A 21420-nucleotide genomic window follows, 5' to 3' on the forward strand; every position below is an offset into this window, starting at 1 on the left:
CCCCAAGATCTTCAGTTTGGGCAACTAAGAGTTATCATAACTGAGATATAAAATGCTGGCAAAGGAACAAATTTGGGGGAAAGATAATGAGTTCAATTTTGGAAATATTGAGTTCGTCTATTCTATAGGCAACATACAATGGTGGTTGGATATACTGGTCTAGAGGTAAGAAGAGGCCTTTCTAAACTGGAGGTAGAGATTTTGGAGTTATCTGCTTTTATGTAGTGGTTTACTATGTGAGTTGATAAGATTGACCAGGAAGGTCAAATACACTGAAAAGAGGGTAAGGGCAGAAGAACAATTTTAACGGGAAGTGTAGGCAATGTCAAAAAACTGAATTAGGAGGTAGGGGCACAGAAAGGCAAGAAAGAAACCAAGGGACAGTGATGTGACAGAAACCAGGGGAGGAGAAAATTTCATGGGGTTAGGGAGTGGCTGTCAGTGGTGCCAAAGGCTTTAGAGGGTTTAGGGAGGGTTAGGGAGACCATGTAGGAACTGGACAGGACAATTCAAAAAATCCAATAATGTGTCGGAAGTGGAAGCTAGACTTCAGTGGACTGAAAAATGAGTGTCGTGGAAGCAACCTAAATGTCCATTGACAGATGAATGGACAAAGAAGTTGTGGGACATATATACAATGGAATACTACTCATCCATAAAAAAGAACAAAACGATGCCATTTGCAGCAACATGGATGGACCTAGAGATTATCATACTAAGTGAAGTAAGTTAGACAAAGACAAATATATGATATTGCTTATATGGGGCAACTAAAAAATGATACAAATGAACTTATTTACAAAACAGAAACAGACTCACAGACATAGAAAACAAATTTATGCTTATGGTTACCAAAGGGGAAAAGAGGGATAAATTAGGAGTTTGAGATTAGCAGATACAAACTACTACATATAAAATAGATAAACAGCAAGGTCCTACTGTATAGCACAGGGAACTATAGTCAGTATCTTGTAACAAACCATAATGGAAAATAATATGAAAAATATATATATATGTATAACTGAATGACTTTTCTGTACACCAGAGACTAGCATAACATTGTAAATCAACTATACTTCAATAAAAACAAACAAATAAAGAAACAAATAAATAAATGAAGGGTTACATGGTTAGTTTAACAAAGAAAAGGAGTAAACGTTAGGGAAAGAAGTGTAGATGCTAAGTTTACCCTTTCAAGGCAGGTTAGCTGTGACGCCATTAAACCCCTCCAAAATGTGGTCTCTGGCCAAGAAATTGTATTGTGTTCCTAAGGACCTTATCTGAGATAAGCACAAAAATGTACATATACCAATAGTGATCACAGCGTTATTTATGATGATACAAAATTGGAAACAACTGTAATGTTCAATTGTAAGGCATTGGTTACGTAATTTACGGTTCAGTCATATAAAAAAATACTACCATTAAATTTATATTGAAAGGAATATACAGACATAAGAAATGCTTACAACATGTTTTCTAAGACTTCTGCACTGAGTCTATATTCATTTTTTAATTTTGGGAAAAGTCACTACACATGCTGTCTCTACCCAAAATAAGCCTGGCTGTGAATGCAGAACAGAGATAGGGCAGTTAGCGGAGGGAATCAGTCAAGAAATGGTTTTCCTTTGCTTCATCTTCCTCTCCCTCCTCTGTTCCCCTTCTTCCTCTTTAGTTCATTAGAGACCCTGGAACATGCTTATTTGCTCGGAGGAAGGAGGCCGCAGTGAAAGGCTTAAAATACTGGGGACTTGTTGTGGGACAGGGAGGAATAAGAGAGGAAGCAAGATTCATCTGAAGTTGGGAGAAAATCAGATTCGGAGAAGAGATGAAGAGTGTAATGGTAAGAAAGAATGAAGAGAGGACGGGGGAGGGAGAGAAATAGGTGGGGATGTAAATGTGTAGATTGGTAAGGAACGGGTGGGGAGACCATTTGAGAAATGTTCCTTCAATACGCTTTACTTTTTCTGTGCAAGAAAAGCTAGATCACCCGTCTGCAGAATATAAGGAGGTCATGGGTGGTGCTGAAGGCTTGAGAAGCGTTAAAGTTTAGTTAAGGGGACCGTTTGCAGGGAATGGGAGAGAACACATCAGTACTTGGAATGAAAACTTACAATGCTAATGCGTGCCTTGTTTCCTTTCATGTCAGTTCCATGATGAGACCAAAAAAAGGGGGCACAGAGTGTGAGTGTATTAGTGATAGGAATTTAACTGTAAGTGTGTGAAGGAATAAGCTTCTGCCTCTCCATCTCCTTACGAGCATTAACATGTATTTATTAAATTCTTATGATCGGGCTTCCCTGGTGGCGCAGTGGTTGAGAATCCGCCTGCCGATGCAGGAGACACGGGTTCGTGCCCCGGTCTGGGAAGATCCCACATGCCGCGGAGCAACTAAGCCCGTGAGCCATGGCCGCTAGGCCTGCGCGTCCGGAGCCTGTGCTCCGCAACGGGAGAGGCCACAACAGTGAGAGGCCCGCATACCGCAAAAAAAAAAAAAAAAAAAAAAATTCTTATGATCAAGGCACCGAAGAAACTACAGTGATGAGATATGGGGCCCATCCTTATGGAACTTACATCTGGTTGGGGAGACGAATCACGGCCACTTGAAAAATTAACTGCATTACAAGGTAATTTTGCCGTAAGTGATGAAAGCGGCATAAAGAAGCAGACAAATGATTGATCACTTACAACTGGAGTGGTCAAGGAAGACTTCCTATTATGTTTACATTGCCTTTGTGTATTTATTTATTTCTCCTTTCCCATAGAGTAGGCACTGCCGTGTTCATCTTTAACCCCTGTCACATTTCTTGGTACATGACAAGCACTTAATAGCCATTGCTCAATGAATGGACTAATGACTCAACAAATACGTCAAGTAAGATTTGACTAACTTGAGGGGAGGAGGGGTGGAAATTCATTTCAGTAGGATTATGGTAACCTAAAAATGTAGAAGAAAGGGGAAAAGAAGAAAGGGAAAGAAAACAGCATTTACTGAGTATTTATACACTGGCACTGTGTTATATGCTTTTACCTACATTATAGAATCATTTAATTGTCACAATAACACTGTGAAATAGCTATAAATATCTGTGCTTGAAAGGGTGAAGAGTTTCAGAGAGATGAGGTGACTTGCTCGAGTAGTGAATAAATGTCAGCGCTGGGCCCGGAACCTCGGAACACGAGGTTGGTCCTAGGGCAGTGAAGAGGTGGGTTTGCAGTGAAGAGGTGGGTTTTCATACACTCCCTTGTGAGGACGTGGCTCTCTGCAAGTCCCCTACAGCCCGTGTTATTCCTCTAGCCTTAAACTCCTGGAACTACTGGTTACGTCTCAGTGCATGGTGGTGGTGTTGACCTGAATTCCCATCTCCCGAGCCTTCACTCTGGCAAAAGGGTCCCAGGTGTCCAGGTCCCTGCCCTCTCCAGCCTTATCTCAGGTGACCATCCCTATTCACCATCATCCACGCCCCAGGTTCCCTGAACTGTACTTGCTCATTCACCCTTTTCCACCTTCCCTCATGCTATCCTCTGTGTCCCAAAGGCCCTCCTTGCCTTGGTACCTATTCATCTTTCACAATCTAACTCCCTGGCCACTTCCTTTTTTCTTGACTTGCAAATAATATTGGTTGCATGAACTGATTCTTTTGTCTTCCTAAGTTTCCATCATATTCTCTCTCTTTTCTTTTCCTGCAAATGGCTATGTTCATGGATTCTTCTCTTCTCTCTCCTTCCCTAAAGAAGCCCCCCAGCCAAAGTGCACTTTAATATTTCTACTGTGACTTCCAGTTGTGAAAGACAAGGGAAATTTGGGCACTTATCCCTAAGGCCAGGACTCTGAAATATTGTACCTTCTGTAATTACAGGACCGACTCCCCTAATTCCATGGGATAAAGGAAAAAGAGAATTGAAGTTATGTATATGTGTATCGATTCATTCAGAGCCCATAAAATTGTTCAGTTTTATCAAGTTCTGGAATTCCTAAACTGTTCTATCTGCATCCTGTCTTGCCCCTATATATATTTCTGTCCATATTGGGGAGACCTGCTAAGCTGCTTGAGAAAAGTAGAGAGGCCACTTCTGTGGGCTCTGCCCCAAGGTGGTGGCCAGCATGCAACTCCACAGGCTTCATTGAGCCTTTGAACCTCGGAGCTGGGAGGAAAGTGCTGGTGCCTCGAGAGAGGCTTTCTCAGGAACAGCAGGAAACAACACACGTGTCTAGCTTCAGGGATTAATTAACACTATTCTAAAATAAATCCTTTAGAAGAATTTCCCTTCTCTTCGACAGAAATCCATTTTCAAATGTGGACGAATTTTCTGTTAAATGAGCTTAAGGCTGGTCTCCTCACATAGTCTTCTGGAAGTAGCTGATGACCGCAGAGCTAAATACCACCCTTACTACCGCTATGACCAGGGCATGCAGGGGGTGCGGCGAGTGTGGTCTCTGCCCCAGGCTGGGCCTGCAGTTACGTGTTCCTGGTAGTGGTGCCAGGAGAGATTGGGGTTGATACACAGTTTAACCTGACTCCAGTTCAAGAAGATTTAGAAATAGCCCATGGCAGTCACCTGGGCCAGAAGGGGAAAGAGGATTGTTCTAGGAACTCTTAGGAGAGTCTGTGCGGACCCCTTTCTCTATAGTTAGGTGGCAGCTGGAAGAGGGGAAGCAGCCACCTGTGCCCACAGTCCATCAAGAAGTCAGTCCACCAGGGTTCCCAGCTCGTCCCCTCCTCCAGGCCTTCCATCTCTCCTTCATGCGTGCAGAGGAGCTCCCTAAGGGGTCCCAGCCTGCAGCTTTTCTGCCAAGTTGCTCTAGTGAAGTGGTATCACAGAACAATTGCAGGTCACCTCTTGCACCTCATTTTTACAAAACCATATGAATGTTGGCTTCTTATCAAAGAGAACAAGTACTGTCTTCCAACAAATACACAGTTCAAATCGGGATGTCAAACTAAGGATATTGTGACTAGAGAAGGGAAGGACAGGAGGTGGGAAGGTAGAGTAAGAGGCCATTGTCAGAAAGGATCAACATTACACCTTTTTTGTTTGTCTGTTTGTTTCTGGAAAGAGAATCTATTCAGTAAGTATTTTCTGAATGTTTACTATTTTTTTCTTTTTAAAAAAATTTTTATTGGCTTATAGTCGATTTACAATGTTGTGTTAGTTTCTGTACAGCAAAGTGAATCAGTTATACCTATAAATATATCCACTCTGTTTTAGATTCTTTTCCCCATATAGGTCATTACAGAGTATTGAGTAGAGCTCCCTCAGCAATACATCTTTAAGTGCTCATTCATCAGTTTCTAAGAATCACCTATTCCTAAAAATCTCTGTGTATTGACCAACTAAAAGCCACACGTTACCGAAATAAATACCTAACCTTTTTGCCAGAAGTAGAGTTTTGGTTTGTTTTGTTTCTTTTTGAGTTTGGAAAATGAAAATTAGGTCATGCTGGAAACCCTTTTTCTATACAAAATATATTCTCTAAATTAGAGGAAGTGCAGTGATTAAAGATAACATGGACCATCCAAGTTTGTTGATTAGAGAAATAAAATTAAAAGCTCAAACATCATTTTGGCTCCATATTTGTATACAAGTTAAGATTATTTAGGATAAATTCTTAGATGTGAACTTGCTGTGTTAAAGTATGTAAATTTCATAGATATTACCATCATATTTCGGTTCCGTATCTTCAAGTTTAATTCATTTTCACACGCTTAACACATTAATATTTAACACACTTATGGAGTCCTTCCCATCTTCAAGGGACCACATTAAGACTGGAGATAAAAAGATGAATACAATGCAGTCCCTACTCTGGAGGAGTTCCTAATAGCGTGGGGGACACTACCATGTAACTCACTCATGACAAAAAGCCAGAGAGGGTGTCCAGTATACCGGTAGTTAAAGGAAGCAGTGACTGATTATACCTGAAGGTGTTGAGAAAATCTGTTCAGATAAAGTGACATTTTAGTGAGGACCTTGAAGGATGAGTAGAAATTCACCAGATGGAGAACAAGTTGGCAGAGAGATGGCGGAGTCAGCGTGAAAGAGCAACAGCCACGAGTACCGGGGTTTGGCTGCATGTGGGGCGTCTGGTGGGGTGAAGTGAGAGAGAAGCTGGAAAGCACGTTGGAGTCAGAACGTACGTTTTGTTCTTTTGACTGTGGGGAACCTCAGAAGACACTTAAGCAGAGGAGGGATACTATCTTGTCTTTGTTTAGAATAACACCTCTGTTGGCAGCGTTGTGACGCAGGAGGTGGGAGGTCATTGTCATAAAGGATGAGAAATAAGGCGGAAGGGTGGGGAGGAGGGGATGAATCTAAATGATGCCAGTTGGGTAAAATAGTAAGCATTTGGTAATCGCTGAATGTAGGGTACTGGTAAAGAAGGGTTGAAGCCACTTTGTTTTGGATGACTGGGACGATGACGGTGATGTTGCCGCTGCTGATGGTGATGATAATGATATTGATGGGAATAATGTGCTTCCTCTGTTTTTTTTTTTTTTTTTTTTTTCCGCGGTACGCGGGCCTCTCACCGCTGTGGCCTCTCCCATTGCGGAGCACAGGCTCCCGACGCGCAGGCTCAGCGGCCACGGCTCACGGGCCCAGCCGCTCCGCGGCACGGGGGATCTTCCCAAGACCGGGGCACGAACCCGTGTCCCCTGCATCGGCAGGCGGACTCTCAACCACTGCGCCACCAGGGAAGCCCCCTCTGTTGTTTTTTTAACATCTTTATTGGACTATAATTGCTTTACAATGGAGTGTTAGTTTCTGCTTTATAACAAAGTGAATCAGCTACACATATACATATATCCCCATATCTCCTCCCTCTTGCATCTCCCTCCCTCCCCACCCTCCCTACCCCACCCCTCTAGGTGGTCACAGAGCAATGTGCTTACTCTTGAACGCGTTAAGTCTGAAGTGCATGCAGGCACCCAGAGAGAAACACCTCCTAGACAACGGGGAGAATGTGTATGGATGAGAAGGATGAATACTTACAAAGGCGAAGACTTGGAAGACAAAGCAAATACACAGTAGTTGAAGTTGAAGTAATATTCCACTGGGGAACGGAGTACGGAAAAAGAAAAAGGAATCACTTTAAAATATCAACTTCAGTGAACGTTTGAGAGGAGGAGAGCCAATGAATTGGAGTCAGAAGATAAGAAGTAGAAGAAAGGGGTGTGACAATATTAAGAGAGGAAAGAGTTTGAAGAGGAAGAGTTTGGTGAATGACTTCATATGACATAAGGATGTGAAGCAGAACTAAGTTGGACCTAGTGATTGTATTAGTTGCGGCTCCCCAGCAACACAGAACAAACAGTGTGTGTGTGTGTGTGTGTGTGTATATATATATATGTATATGTACATACATATATATGTGTATATATATACATATATACACATATATATGTATATATGTGTATATACGTATATATGTGTATGTACACACATATATGCATGTATATGTGTATATGTATGTATATACACATACATATATACACATATATGTATGTATATGTATATATACACTATATACATACGTATATACACATATATGTATGTATATATGTATATATATATGTGTGTGTATATATATATATATATATATATATATATATATATATATATATGAATTCATTGATGCAATTATGGAGAGTGAGCAGTACCAAGATCTACACTTGGCAAGCCGGAGACTCAGGAGAGCTGAGGGTCTAGTCCAGTCTGAGTCCGAAGGCAGAAGACAGATGCCCTGGTTCAAAGATAGTCAAGCAGAGAGAGAGAGAGAGAGAGAGAGACTTCTTTCTTACTCAGCCTTTTTGTCCCAATCAGGCCTTCAGTGGATTGCATGTGGCCCGCCCACACTGGGGAGGGCAATCTGCTTTGCTCTGTCTCCCAATTCAAGTGTTGATTCTGTCCTGAAGCATCCTCCCAAGACACACCAAGAATAATGTTTAATCAAATATCTGAGCCCCCCCATTGCCCAGGCAAGTTGATACATAGAATTTACTATCACAGCAGAGAAAAGTCACTGGTGACCAGGGACCTTACCAAGAGGAGTTCCAGGTGAGTGGTTCTGGTGATATCCAGATACCAGAGGACTGAGAAATAAGCAGAAAGTGAATCAATGGAGACACTAGGTACGGACTGCTCATTCAAGAAAGTGAGGTGACTGCACAAGGAAGGAAAGAGAGAAAGCAACGCATTCAGGAGAAAGGTAAGTTGAGGAGGATTTTTTTAAGGTGAAGGAAATTCAAGTATGTTTAATATTTATTGGCTGAGACGGATGCATTTGTGAAGAGCAAATGATTGAAGTAACAGATGGGAAGAAGAATTAATTAATAGGGCAGGATATTGAGAAAGGCTGAAAGGAAAGTGATGTGTATGCAAATAATAAGAATATAGTGCAATCTGAGGTAATAATAATAACATTACAAAGTGAGAAATCTGTTCCATTGCCCAAGTATTGGATTTAGGCTTTAAACCTACAGAGAGATCCATGGAGAATTATATCCTAACGTATGTTCTATGCATTTATGCAAGAACGTGAATAATATCAGACGATTACAAACACAGGTGGTGATTTTTTTTTCAACTGTCCCAAAGAGTGAAACTTGATCATTATCAAGGTGTCAGGAACACTATCTTGAATTGCTGTCTAAAGCCCCTGTCTAATTCATCTGCCTACTGTCTCAAATAGACATCAAGTCAAAGACTCCACTTAGCTCAGGGAAGAAATGTCTCAGAAGAATCTTGTCCTGGATTTTTCAAGCATGACATAATTATCTTCTGTAGCGTCCAACCCCAGAAGGGAAGTAACGTGAAGGATTACTCTGCAGAGAGGCAGAGCATCACCGTCATGCGGAGTTGAACGACACGGAATGACAGGTAGCTTTAGGCCAAAGGCGGCTCTCTTCTATTCGCCGCTGTGGTCCTCCTGCTTAGCTCCCAGGACTTGGCGCCCAGAAAGCATTCAATAAATATTGGTTGTATGAGTGGATGAGAAATGCTGTGATCCTAGGAATGCATTGTCAGTCTTCACTCGAAGGTCAGTATGCAAAGAAAATTCTTTAAAGGCCAAATTCCCAGGCATCTTTGGAACTTGAAGGCAAAACTCTTCTTCTGAACAAAAGGCCAAAAGGCACTGAAGGGGCCAGATGAAATGCAAGCTTGTAGAGACAAAGTATGCATGATCCAGGCGTTGACTGAAGAGAAGTGAGATGATCGCTCTCTGTAGTGGATGCTGTGGTGCACCGTCCCTATCCTCCTTAGCACGGAGGCACTCCTGTCCTTGCACCCGGGGATATTGGCGACTAACAGCTCTTACCTGAGGGACTCTCAGGGAATTACCCTCAAAGGAAGGCAGAGCTACTTAGCCTAAGGTCACACCGCTTCCCCAAGAGCAGGCCACATCCAATGAGTGGTTAACGGCGGGGGTGGGTAGGGGTGCTGGTGTCCTTGGTGGGCGTGAAGTCCCATATGCCCCTCGCCTCAAGGTGAGACAAGTCTGAATAGCTAGCCCAGCTCCAGAGCTTTCTGTGGGATTGTCTGTGGTCTGTATTTTGCCTGCATCACACCTCCAGTCTTTGCTCTGCCCCATTCTTCTCCTTCACTCCCTCACAGCTGGTGGCCCCTGCGGGCACTCTCTGTAAACCTCATGCATGCAGCTCTCGGTTTCCGGGTCATCCTGCTGTGGAGACGGACCCGAGACATTCTATGTCACTTACTGTTTCTAGATAGACAAGAGGGCACTCTTCTAAGAGCTAAAACGTTCCAAGGAGCATTAGACTGAGGGCCTCGGTTCCAGCTCAGTGCTAGGCACCTGTGTGTTCCCAAATACTAAAAATGGGGACCAGAGACTCAAGGAGGCCTGGCGTGGCTTGCGGGGGTCAGAACAAGTGTCTTTGTCCTGTCGCATAGAGGAGGTCACATCCTCCCACCTGCAGCGTGCATCTGCTGGCTGCTCCATGTCCGTGCCTCTCCGCGCCAAAACGTACCTTGCTTGGGTTTGGACTGATTATTTCAGTTGTTCCTAAGTTTATTCCCCTTTTGTTCCTGTTGTTCCCAGAACTTAGAGTTAATTTTTTCATCCTTTTGAGATCTCTAATCCTGAAGGATAGTCAACTTCCCCTCCCAACCCAGGAAGAAAACAAAACTCTTCGATTTCATATCTTCCCTAGAGTCAGTTCCCAAGATTCAAGCCAAATCTAGGTATTTCTTGAGACTTCCTCAGAATGTCTTAATTTTGAGTCTGTTTTCCACCACTTTGCTGTTTATTATGATGCTAGGACATTTAAAGATGTTTTCAGTTTAATTTTACGTATGGCTAATATTTATTTAGCACTTAGTATTTGGTGGACATTTCTATTGTAAAATATAACACGGATACAGAAAATCACGCAGAAAAGCCAAAAGTAATGAACCGTGTATATGTTTGTAACCCCTCCTCAGGTTTAGAAAGAACTTTTCTGGGCTACTACTCCAGGAACCCCTCTGTGTATCCCACCCCAATCTCAACTCTCCTCCTTCTCTCCAAAGTAACCTCCACCCAGATTCTATAATAATCACCTCTTTGCACTTCTTTAGTTTTATCAAAAAGTGTGCATTCCGGGCTTCCCTGGTGGCGCAGTGGTTGAGAATCCGCCTGCCGATGCAGGGGACACGGGTTTGTGCCCCGGTCCGGGAAGATCCCACATGCCGCGGAGCGGCTGGGCCCGTGAGCCATGGCCGCTGAGCCTGCGCGTCCGGAGCCTGTGCTCCGCAACGGGAGAGACCACAACAGTGAGAGGCCCGCGTACCACAAAAAAAAAAAATAAATAAAAAATAAAAAGTGTGCATTCCCAGACACTGTACTTTTGTCTTGCCTGCTTTTTAAAATTTCTTTGAATCTGCAATTTCCCCCTCCATCCCTTTCTTTTCCTCACACAATATCTGTTGAAGAACTTGGGGCATTTGATCTGCAGCTTCCTGTAGTCTGGATTTTTCACTTTATCATTTTCTTCTCTCCTCTGTATTCCCTACAAGTTGGCAGCTGGATCCACACTTGACCAGACTTGTGTTTGATCCCTTCTGCAAGGGAAGAGATTTCAAGCCCCATTCTGTCCACTCACATATCTTTATTGAAGCTCAAATTGTCCTGTATTTGGCTAGTGGGGGCCTCTTCAAGTTGGCTTCTGAGTCTTCTTTACGTGACTCTTTGCTAAGTTCTTTGCTATTGGGTGTGTCAAGATTTTCCAGGCTTACCTTGTACATTTCTGGCCCCAGATATGGAAATAGCTACTTCTCTAAGAAGCCTTGGACACTTTTTGAGGGAAAATGATATTTCAAAACCACAGTCTCTTTGCTTGGGATGATCATTGTTTCAAGGCTTCTTCAGCGGACACGTTACTTTATGAGCTCATAATAATAGTTCCAATTTAAATTCAGGAAGACAGGGCTTTTTACTGAACTTCTTCTGTATTGCATCTCTATTTCCTTTCTTTATTTAAAAAAATATTTGTTTATTTAATTTGTTTATTTTCCTTATTCTTTTTTGGCTGCGTCTGGTCTTAGTTGCAGCACACGGGATCTTTGTTGAGGCATGCGGGATCTTTTTCATCATGGCGCGCGGTCTGCTCGGACTTAAGTTGTGGTGTGCAGGTTTTCTCTTCTCTAGTTGTGGCGCGTGGGCTCCAGAGCACGTGGGCTCTGTAGTTTGTGGCACGCGGGCTCTCTCGTTGAGGCATGAGAGCTCAATAGTTGTGGCACGCGGGCTTATTTGCCCCCTGGCATGTAGAATCTTAGTTCCTGGACCAGGGATTGAACCTGTGTCACCTACATTGGAAGGTGGATTCTTTACCACTGGACCACCAGGGGAGTCCCCTCTATTTCCTTTCTACCATACCAAAATCCTAGTTCTCAAGGACACAGGGAATGATAGAATCAGAATATTGCATCATTACTCATCATCATTACTCAATTCCAATAGTATGTACACAAATGACACTAATACTACCACTGGCAATATGATCATTGAAAATAACTACAAATTTTGTTGCATGTACTTTCCCCATCTCCCATTAATTTTTATAGCTGTACTATATCTATATTGCCTAAGCATATAGCCATTAATACTCTATTTTCCCCTTTTAATGCTCACTTGCTCATAGTTCTATAATAACTATATGTTTTATATATTTAGTTCTCACCATCAGTCCTCGTGTCTATGTCTCTAGTGATTTTGGTTCTCTGAAGCTCATTTCTAGAATATTCCTCAGGCAAGGCTCATGGGAATAATATTCCTTGAGTTTTTACAGGTTGCTAACAGTTTGTGTATGCTCATTATGTCTGAAAGTCAGCTTTGCTAAATAAAAATTCTTTTCTTTATATTTCCTTTAGACGCTTCTTTCCTTGAGTATGGTAATTAGGTCACTCTTTTTTTCCTGTCATAAAGCATTGCTGTCGTAAACTCTTATGGTAACTTAATCTTTTCCCTTATAAATCACTTACCCTTTTCCCCTAGATGCTCAAATAATTAATTTTCTTTAAAATCCAATGACTTTATTAGAATATGCCTTGGTGTTGGTCATTCTGAGTTGATATTCTCAGATGTGTGGTGTGTTCTTTCAATATATAGTTTCAATTTTCTTTTTTTTTTTTTTTTTTTTGTGATACGCGGGCCTCTCACTGTTGTGGCCTCTCCCGTTGCGGAGCACAGGCTCCGGATGCGCAGGCTCAGCGGCCATGGCTCACGGGTCCAGCCGCTCCGCGGCATGTGGGATCTTCCCGGACCGGGGCACGAACCCGTGTCCCCTGCATCGGCAGGCGGATTCTCAACCACTGCGCCACCAGGGAAGCCCTCGATTTTCTTTTTTAATTTCAGGAAAGTTTTCTTAAATTACTGTTTTTAGCATTTGTTCTCTTTCTTGCTTTGGTTTATTTCCTCAGGGATTCTTATATTGTGTAATTTGAATCTGCTTTGCCTATATTCCTTTGCTACTTTCTCTTTAATCCTTATCTCTTTATTTCTTTTTGATTTTTAAAACCTTCCTTCTTTTCACCTCCCATTTTCTTAAGGTGTATTTTGTGCTTATTTGCTTTTGTGTTCCTTCCAGTTTAGTCTTTGTTCCAGAAATGTCTTTTCATTTATTTATAATTCTTTCCTATGTTCTGTCACCTCATTTCTGAGTTTTTCTAATTCTGACTATACTGTTCTTTTACATCTTGTATCATTTTCTTAATGTCTTTTAGTTTATTTGAAATAGGTTACAGTTTTGATCTGTCCCTGTCTTTCTGATATGCTTTTATTATCTATAGTGATGTTATTCTGCTTTCTATTCTCTTTTATCATATAATAACTTTGCATAGGACTTGACTTCGATGCTTTTCTGCAGCTCATTTTTATGTGAAATCAGTTTTCTGAAATTTTAGAGGCCTGATTCAGGCTAGCTTTTCTAACTTCAGAGAATCCCCTCTTCTGCTGTTTTCCAAGACTTCTTGGTTCTGTTCTCCACCTCCACTTTTATCTGCATCTTTTCTTTCCTTTGTCTCAATTGGTCCAATTCTGTTCAATTTTCCTTACATTCCAGAAGTTTCTCCTTAGTGCTGGGCCCTTTCCTGAAAGGGACCCCTGTCCTAGAAGAAAGCTCACAAGTGCTAAATTCTTCTAGTCCCAGTTTCTACCGAGAGCCCCCTTGCACTTTCCCATTATTGGTTTGCATAAAGCCCTCCTGGTTTCAGTGGCTGTTCCCAAGTGGGTCCATGGTGCTTTGTCTTTGCTTCTCTCTGCTTTCTGCTGCCTAGATGCTGGTGCCACTCTGGTCCTGTGACTGGTGATTTGTCCTCCCTGGTTGATATTTCGAGGTTTCTAAAGAGATCTAGTCATCTAGTTTCACAGTAAATGTTGACCATGGATTTTTGGTTTACTACCTAATTGTCTTATCTGTTGTTGTTTTTTTTTTTTTTGTGGTACGCGGGCCTCTCACTGTTGTGGCCTCTCCCATTGCGGAGCACAGGCTCCGGACGCACAGGCTCAGCGGCCATGGCTCACGGGCCCAGCCGCTCCGCGGCACGTGGGATCCTCCCGGACCGGGGCACGAACCTGTGTCCCCTGCATCGGCAGGCAGATTCTCAACCACTGCGCCACCAGGGAAGCCCGTCTTATCTGTTTTAATATAGCGATTCAGAAAGAAAAAGAAAATTATGGCCTGTCCACTGCCACCATCTTCTCTGGAGCACTAAGTGTTTGCCAAGCACTCTACATGTATTATCCCATTCAACTTTCAGGACATCCCAGTGGGATAGGAATAATTATTATTCTTATTTTATGTACAAGGAAACTCAGGCTCAAAAGGTCAAACTGCTTCCTAAGGTCACCAGACAGTAAGTGGTAGCTTTGGGATTTGAACCTATGTCTCTGACTCCTATGTTGGCTAAACTTTATATCAAAAATGTTATAAGATCATGCCTTTAACATTTAAAATGTGCATTCCCATAGAATGTTTTCCTAACCAAAATGTTGTAATTTATGATTAACAAAATATTAGAAAGTATTCAGCTTTAAAGAAGAATTTGGATGATTTTTTTCTTTTCCCTTCTTTTGTGCATATCCCCAAATTTCCCTAATGAGGAGATATTAAATTTAAATTGGGAAACCCAATACACCTTATTTAAAACATTTAAATGAGCATGGTTGAAAGGTTCTTTGGCTAGTCCCAAAAGTCTACTTAACTTATTATATACATGAAATACAGTACAAATATGTGTATGCATGTGTGTATACGTATACACGTAATACACATATACAAATTTGATTAAATCAGCAAAACATGCATCTGCAATATTAAATTATAGCACAATTGTTAGGCGTATAATGGTTAAAGATGTAGGATCTGTGTTCAGACAGACCTGAGTTTGAATCCTAGATATTTATCTTATTTGAGTTAACTGGGACAAATTTTTCAGATCATTCATTCAAGCTTCAGTCTCCTTATCTGTAAAATGGAGATAATTTCATAGGGTTGTCCTGAACATAAAATGACATAATGTGTGTGGAGCAAAGCACCTAAGACAGTGCCCAGCAAGAATAAGCACTCACTAAATATGAAAGGTTATGAAATACAACCAGGACAGTAGAGAAACTAGGCTTAGTTAGGGGAAGTAGATGGAGAATTATAGCCACTCTGAAAATAATTTCTGCATAATATCAAACCTTTAGAAACAGGTGGGTTTTTTTGGTTGTTGTTTGTTTGTTTTAGAGGGGAGGGTTTTAAAAATTTATCAAAGATCAGTGAGTGCCCTTAAAATTGTTTCACAGCTGGAAGAAACAATAGTTATAGTAAGTAGCCTTAGAGGAGGTGGTCCAGTGTGGAAATGACAGCTCACACATCACATAAAGAGCATGTATAGGTCAGATACTTGTTGTAACCTGGAAATTGACCTCCTGTAGTATTCTGGGGCCAGATTGAAAATTGCCCTGCTGGGCCAGTACATACTTGACAGAAAACTTTGTCAGACCTCTCCAGGATGTATTTGGAAGGCCATTTGTAACCCTGATAATTGTAAACAGATTGTACTGAGGTGGTAACTTGAACTGTGCACTGGTGACAATTGTTAGAATATTCAACTGCAATGAGTTTAATCGGTTATAAAAGAGTGGTGCCTCTTGGACGATGTAATGCACATCGTCCTTCCTGCACTGAGTTTGCTATTTTGTGACATTTGCTGTAGAGACAATAGAAGCATTTAATTTTATGGAGCAAAAACGTGTGAGTTGAAATATGTAAACCGTGATGCCTCCCTCTGTAATTTTCAACTGTAACTTCATTTGTTCAGTGATAAGATGCCAGTTAACATCCAGAAGCTGACCTAGAGGTCATTTTCTGTGCTCGGAACCCGGGGAAGATGGAGAAGGGGTGGGGATGGGGCTTGTACTGCCATTGCAGTCACCTGGTGCCTTAGGCAGTGGTGTCAGTCGAGGTGCATTTTTGCCAATTAAAGGTTGCATTCGTACAGGCCCAGCTGCTCCTCATCGTCCGCTCGCCCTGAAACCAGCTGGGAAATTTGAGTAGTGGTGACAGGAAGCAGGGCCGAGAACAACTGCACCATTGGCTCCAGTGCATCCTACGAAGGGAAACCATAACGTGAAAGAACTTCTTAGCTAATGTTTGGTGTAGAATACCTCCGGCTGCAAATGTTAATTGCAGTCTATACACAACAGATGATTTTCAGCTCCAAGAATTGAGAATGGATTCTTCTCAGGTTCCCGGTTTCTAGAAAAGGTGCATTTCTCCTGAGCAACTAGTAGTTTTTATTTTCTGATAGGCATTTTGTGATTTTGAAAGAAATAATGCTTTTCTCTTTGTTTAGGTCACTAGGCAGTCACATTTGTGGCATCTCTACAAACCCTACAAGATCTAAGCCCTAAAGACATGAGCTTTCATGTAGTCAGTTTTCTGGAGAACAGGATTACATCTCTGGATATTTCTCTCTTCATTTTCCCTTCATCTAGTATATTTATTCCCCAGTATATATATATATATATATATTAATTTCTTTAAGTCATTTCAAATCCTTTTTGAATCATGTTCAATTAGATCTACACCTAAAATTTTTCAGGCCAGGACAAGAATACAGGAGGGCTACATTCTTTCTCATTGTTTGGTCAGTAATGAAGTCTTCACTTAGTAAAGAAGATGAATGGTCTGTTCCATTTATTGTCTTTTGAAAAAAAAAAAAACTTTCTTACTCATTTAATTGTTATGATCAGTAATTGCATCTTTATGAAATGAGGAATTTGCAAGGTCCTGTCCCTGAATTCTATGTGTGGGTGTAATATAGTTTTAAAAAATTCTGTCTTGACCTAGCATTGAGGCTTCGGCTAGAGGCTTTGGCTGGTCAGTTCCTCTTCTTGAGAAGCTAAGTGCACACCCCCAATCACCTGCTTTATCTGGGCCACATATACCCGTTCTCATTGCCCCAGGGCCAGGTACCAGGCAACCAGGGACAGACCCTCTGCTCCAGAGCTCACTGAATTTATTCAAATTAGCCAATCCTCAACCTGCTTGCCGGGCTTCATCCTTTCCTTCCCATAGAAATGACAGTGGAGGCACTTGCCCCCCATCCCCGCTTCTGCCTCCTGATCTGTGCTTCCGCTGCTGTGTTCTCCTCAGGGAATTGGGACCACTCTTTCCAGCTTCTCTCTCTCCATCTACATCTGGCCTCACCACATCTCGCCCAAGATAATGTGGTTCAGACAGGGGTCGATGCTAGACAGATGCCTCCTCACTTTCAGTGCTCTAGTTTTTAAAAATTTAAGCAGTCCACCTTTTAAAGATTTTCCATTATGCTCTTAGGCTCTTTGTTTGGTTTTATCTTCTGAGACTTGCTCTGGTGTTTTCTGTTTCTCTCATAATCAATTCATTAGAAAAATTAAAAATGTAATCCATGCAAAGTGTATTTCAGTATTTTTTTTATCAAAAGGTGTAAGCTAAGGTGAATGTAAAACCAAAAATTAAAATTTCTTTTCATGTAGGCTTTATATTCTCCTAAAATATCCAAACTAGTCTGTTAAACATTCAAGGTAGTCTATTAAAAAGTAAAATACAGAATATAGTGAATAAATATCAAAATTTTAACTGGAATTTAAGAGAGCTGACATTTTAAATTAAATTTTAAAACATTTAATTCAATCGTATTAAATGTTTTTATAAAGATAGAACAATGCACAATTCTAGAGTTCAGTATCCATCAGGTTACCAATGTAGTGAAACCATGTCATGTTTCACAGGTAATGTCAAGCCTAGTGCTTCTCATGTGGGGAGATCTGGAAATTTCTGGAGATATTTTTGGTTCTCACAAGTGTTGCTGGGGAGAGAAACTATTAGCATCTAGTGGAGAAAAGCTTGAAATGCTGCTAAGTAGGTTACAACGCACAGAAAAGCACCGGCCCTCAACAATGGGAGGAACCACAGCAACAAAAGCAAAGAATTATCCTATCCCAGATGTAAATAGTTCCAAGGTTGAGAAATCTGAGTATGTGTGTGTATGTGTGTGTGTGTGTGTGTGTGTGTATGTATATATTTGTATTTATGTATCCAAATTATACACACACAAATGTAAGAGTAATGTGAACATTTAAGATTGTAGAATTGTTTCTCAGCTACCAGGTGCAGTGGTTCCACATATTGTACTAATTTGTGAATACCTCTGGAACCATGAATTGGAACACAAAAGCAAAAAAAAAAAACAAAACACAAAAAACACAAAAAAACAAAAACAAAAAACCCAAAACGGCATTACTGAGAAACGATACTTTGTTATTCAATAATCTGTCGCCTTCCCATTCCCTCGGAGGAAAGATTTGACAGGCTAATTAATTTGTCTCATCTCTTAAGTACTTTTGCCACTGGAATCTCCTCCGTGCTCTAAAGCAGTGTCCATTTATCAGCAATAGCACAACCCACGGACTTTTACAGTAATTGAATGAAGTCACCTTTTGTGCGGAAGTTGCGGGCAGGCGATGAAGAGTGTTTCTCTGGGGTCTTAACAGCATTGGTCATGAGGGTGGATGGTTAAAATACAAGTAGTCCCGTGCCAGCGCCATATCCCGAGAGACAGCAGCACCCATGCAGTCCTTAATAAATGTGCGTGTGTTTGTGTATGTATTTGTGGGTATGTGCATGCTTGTGTATGAACGCAGTGTGCTATGGGGACCCTCTAAAGCCCTGACCCAGTACTGTGGCCCCCTGTGCTCAGATCTGAGTACTGACATAAATACTTTTTTTAAATGTGTAAAATTTGAGGCCTTGGATTTTCAGCTTGAAGCCAGAAGGTGTTTAGGTGGGAACCAAGTCAGAAATAAGTTGGAGCACGAGGTACTATTAGAAGAATTCGCTTGCATTAATACTTGAATGTTGTAATAAAGGACAAGCATTTCTGTTTGTCTGATAGACTCCTGGGTAAAGGGTAGTACAGGTGTAGCTGAATCCCAGGTGAAGCTGTTTGTGCCTCGAGCAAGATTAGAGGTGAAACAGCTGAATGTGGGTGAGGCCTGGGGGCACAAGGACCCTGATCCTGAGGCTGCCTTGCTTGATTCTACCCAGGGGATAGCAAAGGCAAAAAAACTTAGGTTTAAATACTTTCACTTTCCAGGATCTTACTTCCCTTCCCCACTCCAATTTCCCCGGTTCATTTTCTCTTAATTGGTCCTGATTGGAAGTCATCATAAATCAGAATAATTTCTCTTTCATGCTCTTCAAATTTTAACTCACCAAAAAAAGTCTTTAGCTAGAAATGTCCATAAAAAATGGATGTCAGTGGTTTCATCTTTAACAGGGAGAAAATGAAACTCAGACATTTTGGAGTCACAGTCAAACTATCTGAGTATGATTGTGAATTGATTTATACAGGGCCTTTAAGAAACTTCGTGTCCTTTTTGGAATATACTAAGTAGGAATCACTGTTTCGCAGATCCAGAAATTATAGCCACCCGTGAAGTTAAATGCTATATCTGTCTTAGCCTAGGTCTGTACCAGGCTGATAATTTACTTCGAGACTCAAAAAGGCAATTTGACTCTGCTATCGAGTTCTCAAAATGACTTATTCAATACTGAGTATTTAGATAAAGACTAGAGATTTCTTTCTTTTTCCCTTTCCTTCCTTCCTTCCTTCCTTCCTTCTTTCCTTCCTTCCTTCCTTCCTTCTTTCCTTCCTTCCTTCCTTCCCTCCCTCCCTCTCTTCCTTTCTCCTCCTCCTTCCCATCTTTCCTTCCATTTTTAAAATCACATGCTCTGGAGTGACAGCCTGGTGACAGCCCGCTATCACACAGGAGCTGCGTGGGAAATACTAATTTATATATGGATAGAGATTACACATGTTCCCTTAGCTCCGAAGTTATAACTGGAACAACCTGCTTTCTAGTAATTTCTAGTCCTTATTTGAGTAATTTAAAATCGAGTATGTTAAAGACCTTCATACATCAGTGTTTATGAGTTTGTTCGACACCAACTACCATCTAGGTTGTTGAGATGGAAGAGGGGTGGGGTACGGATGAGTGCCTTCATTTCATTTGAATAGCCACTGGATTCATGTGATCTCTCCTGTTAACTTCTTCAGGTAGTAGAGTCTGGGCAGGAGCATCATAAGAAACTTGAGAAGACGTTTCAGTGAAACAAACCCAAGGACCCAACATAATTCTTAGGGTCGTTTATTTTTTGGAGCAATTTTTAAATTTTTAAAATTCACTGTATTAATGCTGTAGAGATAAACTGAGAAGGTCAACCAGAAAGGCCTAGAAAAGATGACAGTCAAGAGAGTAGAACTTTCATGTTGGAATCACGTTTCACTCTTTATGGTGCAAGAGACCCTTCCAAACAAAGCTCCTTTTTGTGCTGTCGTCTCAGTGAAGGCAAATAGGAAGGCTCCCTTACATTATTTTTTACTCTATGGCCATATGACCTTGAAGAAGCCCTGAGCTTCACTTTATCTATTTGCAAAATGGGGGCAACTGCTTTCCTTGTTTTGCAGAGTTGTGAAGCCCAAGAATGGTAATTATCAGTTATAACCCTGGTCAAACACCAAAGCTTTATACTGATGTAAGGCAGTAGTGTTGTGACAGACATCCGTGGTTTTAAAGAATAGCGAAGAAAGGGTAGTTCTTATTTTCTGGAAAGCAGAGGGTGCAGGATAGACTCCCAGGATTAGGCAGGTGGAGTGCTAAGGGTCATTGTAAGCGGAGAGGTAAAAATGTGAAATATAAGTTTTTCCCACTTCCTATTTTGCTCAGGCTTTGTTTGGCATTTAGTCACTCCTCTCACCTGATGTAAGGCCATTCCATCTACTGAAGGAAAACCAGAGATTTTAGAGTCTTCAGATTTGGGGGGTGGCATCTACATGAGATACAGAAATATTTTCTCCTGCAGGATGCATAAGAGGCTGCCTGGCCAAGAGACTATGTTCCTCCCCTTAGCCTTCCAACACTTCTTTAGAAGAGCTTGAAGTCTTCTAGGTATTCATGTCTTGAGTAGGACTTCTCATCTGACTGAGCTAAAGTAATTTGGCTTCGGCCTATTTTCTGCCTGTTAAGTCATGTACGGCAAGGTAGTCACAGAAACAGATGGAAAGGGAAGGCAAAGGAGGGAACAGAGAAGGAAGTGGGGAGAGAAAGAACCAGAACATTCACTGAGTATCTGCTCTGCGTCAGACACTGCATCAGACATTTTACAGTTTAGAAAGTTAAACCATCGAGTCTGGTACTTTGTTTGCCTACTCCAGTGACTGTTGGACCTTTGAGATTCATTTATTATTTTCAGATGAAGTGGTAATAACTTACAAATGTACTTTCCATCTCTCTGAGCCAAGTGGTATCTTTGGACAGTGTCTTAGTCCGTTTGAGCTGGTATAACAAAAAATACCACAGACTGGGTGGCTAAAACAACATTTATTCCTCTC

Source organism: Kogia breviceps, chromosome 12 (assembly GCF_026419965.1).
Source record: "Kogia breviceps isolate mKogBre1 chromosome 12, mKogBre1 haplotype 1, whole genome shotgun sequence".
Lineage (NCBI taxonomy): Eukaryota > Metazoa > Chordata > Mammalia > Artiodactyla > Physeteridae > Kogia > Kogia breviceps.